Below are 14380 nucleotides of genomic sequence, written 5' to 3' on the forward strand. Positions count from 1 at the left end.
TTCACCCAGAAGTGTATACCCCTTTACAATCTAGAATTAAAGACAGAGAGCTGGGGGGCGGAGCTAGCGCTGAGACTGCATGGACGTGTCTCGCTGAGCTCCGTACATCCAGTGACCCACAGAAGCTAACATAAGCGGCATAAAACTTCACAATGGTGAAGTATGGAGGCAGTAAGGTGAGGGAAGCATCGGAGACCATTGTTCCGACCCCCTCACAAGCAAAGGTGGAGAAATACTTTGAGAAACTGGCCGTCTCCCTCCCGCCGAGAGGCCCCAAGATGGCGCCGTCCTCTCACAGACAGCAAGGAGACACGAGTGCAGACGCCTCTGATGTGGAAGGAGAAAATGCTGACACCTTGCACGCTGAGGAACTACCACTGACGAGACACTTTATCACTCAGGTACTTACCAGAACACTGGAACCGGCTATAAAAGATATTGCAGAGATAAAGCAAGATATTAAGCAAATTGGCCACAGGGTTGAGACCCTGGAAAATAATCAGGCAGCCATTTTAGAATTTAATGCAGCAACAGTGCAAAGCTTCTCCTCTTGCCAACTTACATTCAATACTATCTTTAGATCTCTTGAGGATCAAGAAAATCGTAGCCGCCGAAATAACCTACGTTTTCGTGGTATCCCTGAATCGGTATCACCGACAGAAATTTCGGAAGCCATTGTGTCCATATCCCGCTCTATCCTGGGGGACACTTATTCTGACGAAGAAATAATTATTGAAAGAGCACACAGAGCACTACGCCCGAAGCCTAAGGTGAACGAGCCGCCTAGAGATATAATTTGCAAATATCTTAACTTCAAAGTGAAAGATAAAATCCTCTTTAAGTCGCGGGAAGCTGCACCATTCTTATTTAAAGGCACAGTGATCTCCATTTACCAAGATTTAGCAGCGGTCACCCTTCAGAAGCGGCGTAAGCTTAAACCACTTACAGATCTCCTCCAAGCAAGAAAAATGTTATATCGTTGGAACTTTCCTTTTGGTCTATCCTTCTCGGTGGGGGGCCGCAGGTTTAACATCTCGTCTGTGGGCGATCTCGCTGAAGTATACGATCACCTAGAAATTGCTCCTTTGCAAATCGAAGATTGGGACCTTGTAACGGATCTCGCTTCTCTCCCTCCGGTCACTCAGACCACTCCGTGGAAGCAGAATCCTGCGTTCAAAGCGCCGAGACATAGGAAACGAGCAGGTCGTATGACTCCGAGGAGATTGGTGGAAGATAATGACTGATCTATGCGTTTATGCGTCCTTTCGTTCGATTTTCTCTGAGCTAGCTAAATATGTATAGTTTATTTTCTTCACTTACCATGATGTGATGCATATCTGCTATGACCTAGTCTGCTCATTATTTCTCTACTTATATTAGTTATTTTATGCAATTGTACTCATATTGCCATTGTAGAATCCGCAAATTGTGGGTTTGGAATCTATTATGGCTATTACCCCACAGTATATTTTAATGTTTTACACTCCATTGTTACTTACAGACGCTGCTGATATACATCCTGTCACGTTCATAGACATGGATGCACGTTCTGTACAACCATTTGTTGAATTAGGCCTCATGCACACGACCGTAGTGTTTTTCTGGTCCGCAAATTCCAGGACCGTGTTCCGTGAAATGTCATCCGCAGTTCATCCGTATGTCCTCCGCAGTTCATCCGTATGTAATCCGCAAAATGCGGATGAAAAATAAAAAGCCTAGGTAAAACATGATGACGACAGAACTCATTCCCGGTCGTCGCCTAGCAACACTTCCGCAAATCCGCAAAACTGCGGATGACACACGGCGGTGTATCCGCAATTTCCACGGGCCCATTGACTTCTATTGGCATGTCCGCACCGCATTTGCGGCCCATAATAGGACATGTCCGTAGTTTCTGCGGCACGGATGTGCGGACATGCGGAGAGCCGTGAAAACACGGATAGTGTGTATGGGCCCATAGAAATGAATGGGTCCGCAATTTACCCGTGGATTTGCGGTTGAATTGCGGACGCAAAAACACGGTCGTGTGCATGAGGCCTTAGGGTTTACTCTAATGCTACTGTTTCTGCTGTTAACTGTCAGGTTGCCTAGACAGGTTTATTTTTCACTGCTGGTACATGTATATTTCTACTACATTCGAATCTATAGTAATGCTGTATCATGGCGTCCTTAAAGATAGTTTCATATAATGTCCGAGGTTTTAACTCCACCTCTAAGAGATGTCAGATTTTTTCTTCTCTCAAAAAGGCATCTTGTGATGTCATAATGCTACAGGAAACTCACTATAAGAACAACTATTTCCCTAATTTCTCCTTCTCACATTTTCCTGTCTGGCATCATTGCGGAATTCCACACTCAGGCTCTAGAGGAGTGAGTATAGGCTTCCGACGTAATTATCCCTTTAATTATTCGTCTCATCTCCAAGATATAGAGGGAAGATATTTATTTTTGAAGGGTACCGTGGGAGATCAAACGTTCACATTTGCGAATCTTTATGCTCCAAATACGGGTCAAATTGCATGGCTGTTGTCTACGTTTGCTCTCTTAGATTCATTTTCAGAAGGTTTGGTTCTTATTGGTGGAGATTTCAATTTAACTATTGATCCATTGGTTGATTCCTCCTCCAAGAAGTCAGCTTTATCGGTTAATGCACTATGTAAATTTAAATCTTTACTAATGTCGTATGGTTTAATAGATGTTTGGAGATGTCTAAACCCGACTCAGTTGGATTACACCTATTATTCATCTGTACATTCTTCCTACCACAGGTTAGACTATTTTTTTCTCTCCAAATCCTCACTTAAATATTGCTCCCAAGTAGAGATAGGTTCGCAGTTGCACTCCGATCATGCTCCTATTTTTCTAACTCTAAATTTCCCGAACAGGCACAAACGCTCATCTACCTGGAGGTTAAATGATTCTATACTAAGCTCATTGACTGTTAAAGAGCATTTCAAATCTAAATTAGCTGATTACTTCCAAATTAATGAAACCCCGGAAGTTTCCCCTGAAATAATCTGGGACGTTCATAAGGCGTTTATCCGTGGCCATTTTATTAGCTACTGTTCCCACCTACAAAAAGAACGAACTAAGTGTGTTGACGAACTTTTAATTAAAATCCAGAAGGTGGAGAGATTGAATAAGGCATCTGTCGCGATACAGCATACGCAGGAGTTGACTTCCTTGAGAACTCAGCTGTTAAATAAATTGAACTTGTCCTCAGCCAAGTCCTTTATGCATTCTAGACATAAATTTTATGCACATGGAAATAAAGCTTCTAAGTTTATGTCTAAAAAGTTTAAACAAAGACATACTCTTAACTACGTACATATGCTGAAAGACGCGACAGGCGCTTATATCTACTCTTCAACCTCTATAGCTGAACAATTTCGTTCTTACTATAACAATCTTTACAATCTAACAGCAGCTGATACCTCCTCACTTAAGACAGACAGACTCTCGCTCATTTCTAAATTTTTGGAATCCTTATCTTTACCACAGATTTCTCCCTCCCAAAGTGAGGGGCTGATTCAGCCATTCACTATGACGGAATTAGAAGTTGCCCTGAGGCAAACTCCTCCAGGTAAATGTCCTGGTCCAGATGGCCTACCTGTTATATATTACTCCTCATTTAGGGATGTATTACTTCCTAGATTGTTGTCATTAGCGAACCTCTCTCTATTGGGACATCCACTTTCCTCTGATATCACACATGCACATATTACTCTTATTCCTAAAGAGGGTAAAGATTCGTCCTCTTGCTCCAATTATAGGCCCATCTCTCTTCTCAATGCAGACCTAAAACTTATTGCTAAATTATTGTCAAACAGACTTAAACATATTCTTCCTGATATTATTTCACCCGATCAGGTAGGGTTCGTTAAAAATAGAGAAGGTAAAGATAATTCTCTTAGAGTCCTGCACGTTTTACATTATTCACGCAGACATAAACTTCCTATGGTCCTTCTCAGCACAGACGCCGAGAAGGCATTTGATAGAGTTGACTGGTTATATATGAGGAAAGTTTTGTTGTCCTTTAATTTTCCTATCCCCTTCATAGACGCTATATTTTCAATGTATGCCTCTCCCTCCGCATCTGTCATGGTGAATGGGGTCTTATCTTCCCCCTTTAAGATACGTAATGGTACAAGACAAGGCTGCCCTTTATCTCCGTTATTGTTCTTGACAGTTATGGAGACCCTCATGCAGGCAATAAGATTAGATACTGAAATTCAGGGGATACGCCTAGGGGGCAGAATGCATAAGGTAGCGGCATACGCTGACGATATGTTATTGATGATCACCAATCCCGAAACTGCTCTCCGCAGACTCCAATACGTTTTTGATTTATTTAGTAATATGTCCAATTTTAAAATTAACAAAGGGAAATCTCAGGCCTTAGGATTCTCCTTACCAGAGGCTCGGAAAAAACAATTGACAAGGGGCTCTGACTATGATTGGACCTCTCCCTACCTGAAGTTCTTGGGTATTAAGATTGGGCATAATTTGGATAATCTATTTTCCCTAAACTATGCCTCTTTCCTTGTGGCTTTGCCGGCCCAACTAAAGAGGTTTGAAGTCCCTTTTATCTCATGGTTTGGTAGGAAGAATGTTTTAATGTCATTTATTCTCCCTAAACTTACGTACCTTATGCAAGTTCTGCCGATACCACTTAATAAGACATTCTTTACGGAGGTTAATAGATTATTTGTTAAATTTATATGGCAGAACAAGAAAGCTAGAATTGCTAGAGACATCTTGTCCAGACCCAAATCAAATGGGGGTATAGGTCTACCTGATCCTGAAAAATATTATCAGGCCATACATCTATCGAGGATCATAGACTGGATCCACGCCCCGTTATATAAGTTATGGGTGTCAATAGAAAATGATCTTTCCTCAATTCCTCTCCGCACATTAGTACTATATATAGGAGACTCTACAAAGGAGGCCAAGATATATAATCCAATTACATTGGCGACGCTTAGGGTCTGGCGTTCTTTTCTACTATGTTCAGACAATTGTTCAGTCCCTTCCCCACTACTACAAGTTAAAGATATATTGAGCCTTGCTCAAGGTGCCTTAAAGGAAAGTATTCCTAGTGTGATTGCCTCCTCAGAATGCCCGGTGACACGGCTTTTTGATGACCTTGGTGATATAAAAGATGACTCGTCTCTGTCCTCTTTACTAAGTATCCCCATTCATCAATACCCCTTGCTTTCCTTCATTAGACTTAAGGTCAGGGCTCTAGGGCAGACAATTATCGAAACACGCCCTATACTATGGTTTGAAAGGCTTTTGTCACAGACATCACCAGTCCTCAAACCAATTTCCTTACTGTATAAAAAACTCATCTCACCCAACTCATCTACAATTCCGTATTTTGTTAAAATATGGGAAAGAGATCTTAACAGGTCCTTCTCCGAAGTTGAACTTCACAAATTGTTGATAGCTCCACATAAAGTGTCCAGATGTGTCCGTATCCAAGAGAATGGATACAAGATTTTATCCAGGTGGTACAAAACGCCTGATATAACCTCAATATACACACCGACACACTCAGACACTTGTTGGAGATGCAATTCAGATAGAGGTACTTTCTTACATATCTGGTGGTCCTGTACCGTCATTCAAAAATGGTGGAAAGATATCTTTGCCTATTGTAACAATGTATGTGGCACTAAGGTCACAGCTTCCCCAGATCTTGCTTTGTTATCAATCAACACCCTTCTACTACGATCCTATCCTCAAAATTATTTCAGATTCTGCTAATTGCTGCGAGACTACTGATCCCCTCTTACTGGTTATCTGTTGAAACCCCATCGGTAGCACATTGGATAGCGAAAGTAGACCAAATTTACAGATTGGAAGAAATTTCTCATTGGGAAAGCTATTCCAGAGATACTTTCTTGACAATATGGGAACCCTGGAGGAAATACAGAAAATTTTCATAACCAGTGATGATACCCCTGAATACCCCAATATCTGTATCTTCTCTAGGTCAACTCTCAGGCAGAAGATTTCTTTTTAGGTGGTTTTTTATCTCATCTAAACTGATGATATTGTATAATTGTATTTGACTGTCTGCTCATATAAATACTTGCACTTTCTTTGAATACTACGAAATTACATGAACATGCATGTACTATGTAATTTGATTTATGTTTGTTGTTTTCTTTTTGTTAATTTTTTTTTTTTCCTTTGACATTTTTACGTTTTACTTTGTAATGCGTTATTCTTTCAATAAAAATCTTTAAAAAATAAAAAAAAAAAAAAAAAAAGACAGAGAGCTATGGGAAACTTACTAGATAAGACTTTTGAACATAACAACACAAGAGTTGTTATGTTCAAATTAAGGCCTCCTCCTCCCCTTCAGCCTTGCCTCTCCATCTCCAAAATTGGTGTCTTTACCTATCCTTTGCGTTACTTATTATTAAAAGCAGCAAACAGTAAAGTTCCCATAGCCTAGGACCTCATAATTCACGAATCCAGTCAGTCCAGAATTCTTAAAAAAATAGTTTCAAATCCCTGCCTATCAGATATCACATACTACTCTGGGACAAATAAGTACAGACTGGTGGCAAATTTACCAAAACCAAGTCCCTATGGAGTCACTGGTTTCAAAGACTAAAATAACATAGTGAACACCATCATGTAAAATAAACTCATATGACTTCCTAACAAGCAAATGGTGCCATACCACGACACCTACATGGAATTTTGAAAAAAGCACGTCTCTATTCCCAATACCTTCCAAGTTTATTGGTCTCGGGCATTTCTCCAAAACAAACATGATACCATCTCAGACCACACAATTGTACCCTGAGAGAGGAGCAATAACTTAAGCATTACAACTCTCTTTATTGCTCTGAACAAATCCAGCTAAAGGGACCTACCCTAAATTATTCCACTACACATGCAGCACCAATATCCAAGAAGGGCCCAGCAACTAAACCAAACAAACCACTTCTGACCAGACATCTCCATTGGAAATTAGATGAACGTAATGGAAATGACACAGTGATATGATAGCAATCTCACCATATCAACAATGTAACTATAATGACTTGAGGTACATATAACTTCAACGTAACAGAATAACATAAAATATAGTAACATAATCTAGATAAAATCTCTATGATTATACACAACTGATTAAAACCAAATGAGAGGACAACATTAACATGAAATGTGTGCAAGTATAAAACAAAATTGAAAACTATACCAAAAAATCCCAACTTTTTCACAGAAAACAGGAAAACACAGAATTAATTCACCCAGAAGTGTATACCCCTTTACAATCTAGAATTAAAGACAGAGAGCTATGGGAAACTTACTAGATAAGACTTTTGAACATAACAACACAAGAGTTGTTATGTTCAAATTAAGGCCTCCTCCTCCCCTTCAGCCTCGCCTCTCCATCTCCAAAATTGGTGTCTTTACCAATCCTTTGCGTTACTTATTATTAAAAGCAGCAAACAGTAAAGTTCCCATAGCCTAGGACCTCATCATCCAGGAAACCAGTCAGTCCAGAATTCTTAAAAAAATAGTTTCAAATCCCTGCCTATCAGATATCACATACTACTCTGGGACAAATAAGTACAGACTGGTGGCAAATTTACCAAAACCAAGTCCCTATGGAGTCACTGGTTTCAAAGACTAAAATAACATAGTGAACACCATAATATAAAATAAACTCATATGAATTCCTAACAAGCAAATGGTGCCATACCACGACACCTACATGGAATTTTGAAAAAAGCACGTCTCTATTCCCAATACCTTCCAAGTTTATTGGTCTCGGGCATTTCTCCAAAACAAACATGATACCATCTCAGACCACACAATTTTACAGAGAGAGAGAGTGGAGCAATAACATAAGCATTACATCTCTCTTTATTGCCCTGACCAAATCCAGCAAAAGGGACCTACCCTAAGTTATTCTACTACACATGAAGCACCAATATCCAAGGAGGGCCCAGCAACTAAACCAAACAAACCACTTCTGACCAGACATCTCCATTGGAAATTAGATGAACATAATGGAAATGACACAGTGATATGATAGCAATCTCACCATATCAACAATGTAACTATAATGACTTGAGGTACATATAACTTCAGCGTAACAGAATAACATAAAATATAGTAACATAATCTAGATAAAATCTCTATGATTATACACAACTGATTAAAACCAAATGAGAGGACAACATTAACATGAAATGTGTGCAAGTATAAAACAAAACTGAAAACTATACCAAAAAATCCCAACTTTTTCACAGAAAACAGGAAAACACAGAATTAATTCACCCAGAAGTGTATACCCCTTTACAATCTAGAATTAAAGACAGAGAGCTATAAGAAACTTACTAGATAAGACTTTTGAACATAACAACACAAGAGTTGTTATGTTCAAATTAAGGCCTCCTCCTCCCCTTCAGCCTCGCCTCTCCATCTCCAAAATTGGTGTCTTTACCAATCCTTTGCGTTACTTATTATTAAAAGCAGCAAACAGTAAAGTTCCCATAGCCTAGGACCTCATCATCCAGGAAACCAGTCAGTCCAGAATTCTTAAAAAAATAGTTTCAAATCCCTGCCTATCAGATATCACATACTACTCTGGGACAAATAAGTACAGACTGGTGGCAAATTTACCAAAACCAAGTCCCTATGGAGTCACTGGTTTCAAAGACTAATATAACATAGTGAACACCATCATGTAAAATAAACTCATATGAATTCCTAACAAGCAAATGGTGCCATACCACGAAACCTACATGGAATTTTGAAAAAAGCACGTCTCTATTCCCAATACCTTCCAAGTTTATTGGTTTCGGGCATTTCTCCAAAACAAACATGATACCATCTCAGACCACACAATTTTACAGAGAGAGAGAGTGGAGCAATAACATAAGCATTACATCTCTCTTTATTGCCCTGACCAAATCCAGCAAAAGGGACCTACCCTAAGTTATTCTACTACACATGAAGCACCAATATCCAAGGAGGGCCCAGCAACTAAACCAAACAAACCACTTCTGACCAGACATCTCCATTGGAAACTAGATGAACATAATGGAAATGACACAGTGATATGATAGCAATCTCACCATATCAACAATGTAACTATAATGACTTGAGGTACATATAACTTCAGCGTAACAGAATAACATAAAATATAGTAACATAATCTAGATAAAATCTCTATGATTATACACAACTGATTAAAACCAAATGAGAGGACAACATTAACATGAAATGTGTGCAAGTATAAAACAAAACTGAAAACTATACCAAAAAATCCCAACTTTTTCACAGAAAACAGGAAAACACAGAATTAATTCACCCAGAAGTGTATACCCCTTTACAATCTAGAATTAAAGACAGAGAGCTATGGGAAACTTACTAGATAAGACTTTTGAACATAACAACACAAGAGTTGTTATGTTCAAATTAAGGCCTCCTCCTCCCCTTCAGCCTTGCCTCTCCATCTCCAAAATTGGTGTCTTTACCTATCCTTTGCGTTACTTATTATTAAAAGCAGCAAACAGTAAAGTTCCCATAGCCTAGGACCTCATAATTCACGAATCCAGTCAGTCCAGAATTCTTAAAAAAATAGTTTCAAATCCCTGCCTATCAGATATCACATACTACTCTGGGACAAATAAGTACAGACTGGTGGCAAATTTACCAAAACCAAGTCCCTATGGAGTCACTGGTTTCAAAGACTAAAATAACATAGTGAACACCATCATGTAAAATAAACTCATATGACTTCCTAACAAGCAAATGGTGCCATACCACGACACCTACATGGAATTTTGAAAAAAGCACGTCTCTATTCCCAATACCTTCCAAGTTTATTGGTCTCGGGCATTTCTCCAAAACAAACATGATACCATCTCAGACCACACAATTGTACCCTGAGAGAGGAGCAATAACTTAAGCATTACAACTCTCTTTATTGCTCTGAACAAATCCAGCTAAAGGGACCTACCCTAAATTATTCCACTACACATGCAGCACCAATATCCAAGAAGGGCCCAGCAACTAAACCAAACAAACCACTTCTGACCAGACATCTCCATTGGAAATTAGATGAACGTAATGGAAATGACACAGTGATATGATAGCAATCTCACCATATCAACAATGTAACTATAATGACTTGAGGTACATATAACTTCAACGTAACAGAATAACATAAAATATAGTAACATAATCTAGATAAAATCTCTATGATTATACACAACTGATTAAAACCAAATGAGAGGACAACATTAACATGAAATGTGTGCAAGTATAAAACAAAATTGAAAACTATAGCAAAAAATCCCAACTTTTTCACAGAAAACAGGAAAACACAGAATTAATTCACCCAGAAGTGTATACTCCTTTAAAATCTTGAATTAAAGATAGCGAGCTATGGGAAACTTACTAGATAAGACTTTTGAACATAACAACACAAGAGTTGTTATGTTCAAATTAAGGCCTCCTCCTCCCCTTCAGCCTCGCCTCTCCATCTCCAAAATTGGTGTCTTTACCAATCCTTTGCATTACTTATTATTAAAAGCAGCAAACAGTAAAGTTCCCATAGCCTAGGACCTCATCATCCAGGAAACCAGTAAGTCCAGAATTCTTAAAAAAATAGTTTCAAATCCCTGCCTATCAGATATCACATACTACTCTGGGACAAATAAGTACAGACTGGTGGCAAATTTACCAAAACCAAGTCCCTATGGAGTCACTGGTTTCATAGACTAAAATAACATAGTGAACACCATAATGTAAAATAAACTCATATGAATTCCTAACAAGCAAATGGTGCCATACCACGACACCTACATGGAATTTTGAAAAAAGCACGTCTCTATTCCCAATACCTTCCAAGTTTATTGGTCTCGGGCATTTCTCCAAAACAAACATGATACCATCTCAGACCACACAATTTTACAGAGAGAGAGAGTGGAGAAATAACATAAGCATTACATCTCTCTTTATTGCCCTGACCAAATCCAGCAAAAGGGACCTACCCTAAGTTATTCTACTACACATGAAGCACCAATATCCAAGGAGGGCCCAGCAACTAAACCAAACAAACCACTTCTGACCAGACATCTCCATTGGAAATTAGATGAACATAATGGAAATGACACAGTGATATGATAGCAATCTCACCATATAAACAATGTAACTATAATGACTTGAGGTACATATAACTTCAGCGTAACAGAATAACATAAAATATAGTAACATAATCTAGATAAAATCTCTATGATTATACACAACTGATTAAAACCAAATGAGAGGACAACATTAACATGAAATGTGTGCAAGTATAAAACAAAACTGAAAACTATACCAAAAAATCCCAACTTTTTCACAGAAAACAGGAAAACACAGAATTAATTCACCCAGAAGTGTATACCCCTTTACAATCTAGAATTAAAGACAGAGAGCTATGGGAAACTTACTAGATAAGACTTTTGAACATAACAACACAAGAGTTGTTATGTTCAAATTAAGGCCTCCTCCTCCCCTTCAGCCTTGCCTCTCCATCTCCAAAATTGGTGTCTTTACCTATCCTTTGCGTTACTTATTATTAAAAGCAGCAAACAGTAAAGTTCCCATAGCCTAGGACCTCATAATTCACGAATCCAGTCAGTCCAGAATTCTTAAAAAAATAGTTTCAAATCCCTGCCTATCAGATATCACATACTACTCTGGGACAAATAAGTACAGACTGGTGGCAAATTTACCAAAACCAAGTCCCTATGGAGTCACTGGTTTCAAAGACTAAAATAACATAGTGAACACCATCATGTAAAATAAACTCATATGACTTCCTAACAAGCAAATGGTGCCATACCACGACACCTACATGGAATTTTGAAAAAAGCACGTCTCTATTCCTAATACCTTCCAAAGTTTATTGGTCTCGGGCATTTCTCCAAAACAAACATGGTACCATCTCAGACCACACAATTGTACCCTGAGAGAGGAGCAATAACTTAAGCATTACAACTCTCTTTATTGCTCTGAACAAATCCAGCTAAAGGGACCTACCCTAAATTATTCCACTACACATGCAACAACAATATCCAACAATAACTGAACTAAACAAACCACTTCTGACCATACACCTCCATTGGAAATTAGGTGAAAAAAATTGAAATTACACAGTGACTTGATAGCAATTTTATCATATTACCAATGTGACCATCATTATTTGCGGGTACATCTAACTTCAACGTAACAGAATAACATATACAAATATAATTTTAAAAATCTAGATAAAATCTCCTTGATTATACACAACCAATCAAAAGCAAATGAGAGGTCAACATTAACATGATATGTGTGCAAGTTTAAAACAAAATTGAAAACTATACCAAAAATCTCAACTTTTTTACAGTAAACAGGAAAATGCAGATGAATTAATTTAGCCAGAAGAGTACACCCCTTTATAATCTTACTTTTTTTTATAGCCCTACAGATACAAAATGTATTGATTCTTTAGTAACACACATGATAGCTACATATTGGAAAACAAACAAGGCCTGGATATCCTAAATCTACACAATTTATCATCACACATAAGCTCTACTAATCTGCTTCAGTCCGGGTTCTTTATCTATAAACCTATGGCACCACTACAGGCATTGGCTTTAAGCACAATTTTCATATGTGTCTCTAACCATTTGTAAAACAGCTCTTGGAATATTTGCTGAGAAAATAATGCTACTTCTATTATAGTGGTCAGATAGTGGGTACGTAAAAAATATGGGCAAAGAGATAGCGAGCTATGGGAAATTTACTAGGTAAGACTTTTGAACATAACAACACAATTATTGTTATGTTCAAATAAAGGCCTCCTCCTCCCCTTCAGCCTTGCCTCTCCATCTCCAAATTGGTGTCTTTACCAATCTTTTGTGTCACTTATTGTAAATGGCAGCAAATAATAAAGTTCCTATAGCCTAGAACCCCATCATTTGGAAATCCAGTCAGTACAAAATTCTTAAAGAAATAGTTTCAAACCCCTGGCTATCAGATATCACATACTACTCTGGAACATAGAAGAAGAGACTGGTGACAAATTTACCAAAACCAAGTCCCTGTGGAGTCACTGGTCTCAAAGACTAAAAAAACACAGTGAACAACATCACTAAAATGAGGTCAGATGACGTCCTAACCAGCAAATGGTGCCATACTACGACACCTACACAGAATTTTAAAAAAAGAAGATATCTTTATTCCCTATACCTTTCAAGGTTATTGGTCTCTGGCATTTCTCCAAAACAAACATGATACCATCTCAGGCCACACAATTTTACAGAGAGAGAGTGGAGCAATAACATAAGCATTACATCTCTCTTTATTGCCCTGACCAAATCCAGCAAAACGGACCTACCCTAAGTTATTCTACTACACATGAAGCACCAATTTCCAAGGAGGGCCCAGCAACTAAACCAAACAAACCACTTCTGACCAGACATCTCCATTGGAAATTAGATGAACGTAATGGAAATGACACAGTGATATGATAGCAATCTCACCATATCAACAATGTAACTATAATGACGTGAGGTACATATAACTTCAACGTAACAGAATAACATAAAATATAGTAACATAATCTAGATAAAATCTCTATGATTATACACAACTGATCAAAACCAAATGAGAGGAAAACATTAACATGAAATGTGTGCAAGTATAAAACAAAATTGAAAACTATACCAAAAAATCCCAACTTTTTCACAGAAAACAGGAAAACACAGAATTAATTCACCCAGAAGTTTATACCCCTTTACAATCTAGAATTAAAGATAGAGAGCTATGGGAAACTTACTAGATAAGACTTTTGAACATAACAACACAAGAGTTGTTATGTTCAAATTAAGGCCTCCTCCTCCCCTTCAGCCTTGCCTCTCCATCTCCAAAATTGGTGTCTTTACCAATCCTTTGCGTTACTTATTATTAAAAGCAGCAAACAGTAAAGTTCCCATAGCCTAGGATCTCATCATCCAGGAAACCAGTCAGTCCAGAATTCTTAAAAAAATAGTTTCAAATCCCTGCCTATCAGATATCACATACTACTCTGGGACAAAAAAGTAGAGACTGGTGTCAAATTTACCAAAACCAAGTCCCTATGGAGTCACTGGTTTCAAAGACTAAAATAACATAGTGAACACCATCATGTAAAATAAACTCATATGACTTCCTAACAAGCAAATGGTGCCATACCACGACACCTACATGGAATTTTGAAAAAAGCACATCTCTATTCCCAATACCTTCCAAGTTTATTGGTCTCGGGCATTTCTCCAAAACAAACATGATATAATCTCAGACCACACAATTGTACCCTGAGAGA

The sequence above is a fragment of the Rhinoderma darwinii genome, chromosome 2 (genome assembly GCF_050947455.1).
Source record: "Rhinoderma darwinii isolate aRhiDar2 chromosome 2, aRhiDar2.hap1, whole genome shotgun sequence".
Classification (NCBI taxonomy): Eukaryota; Metazoa; Chordata; class Amphibia; order Anura; family Rhinodermatidae; genus Rhinoderma; species Rhinoderma darwinii.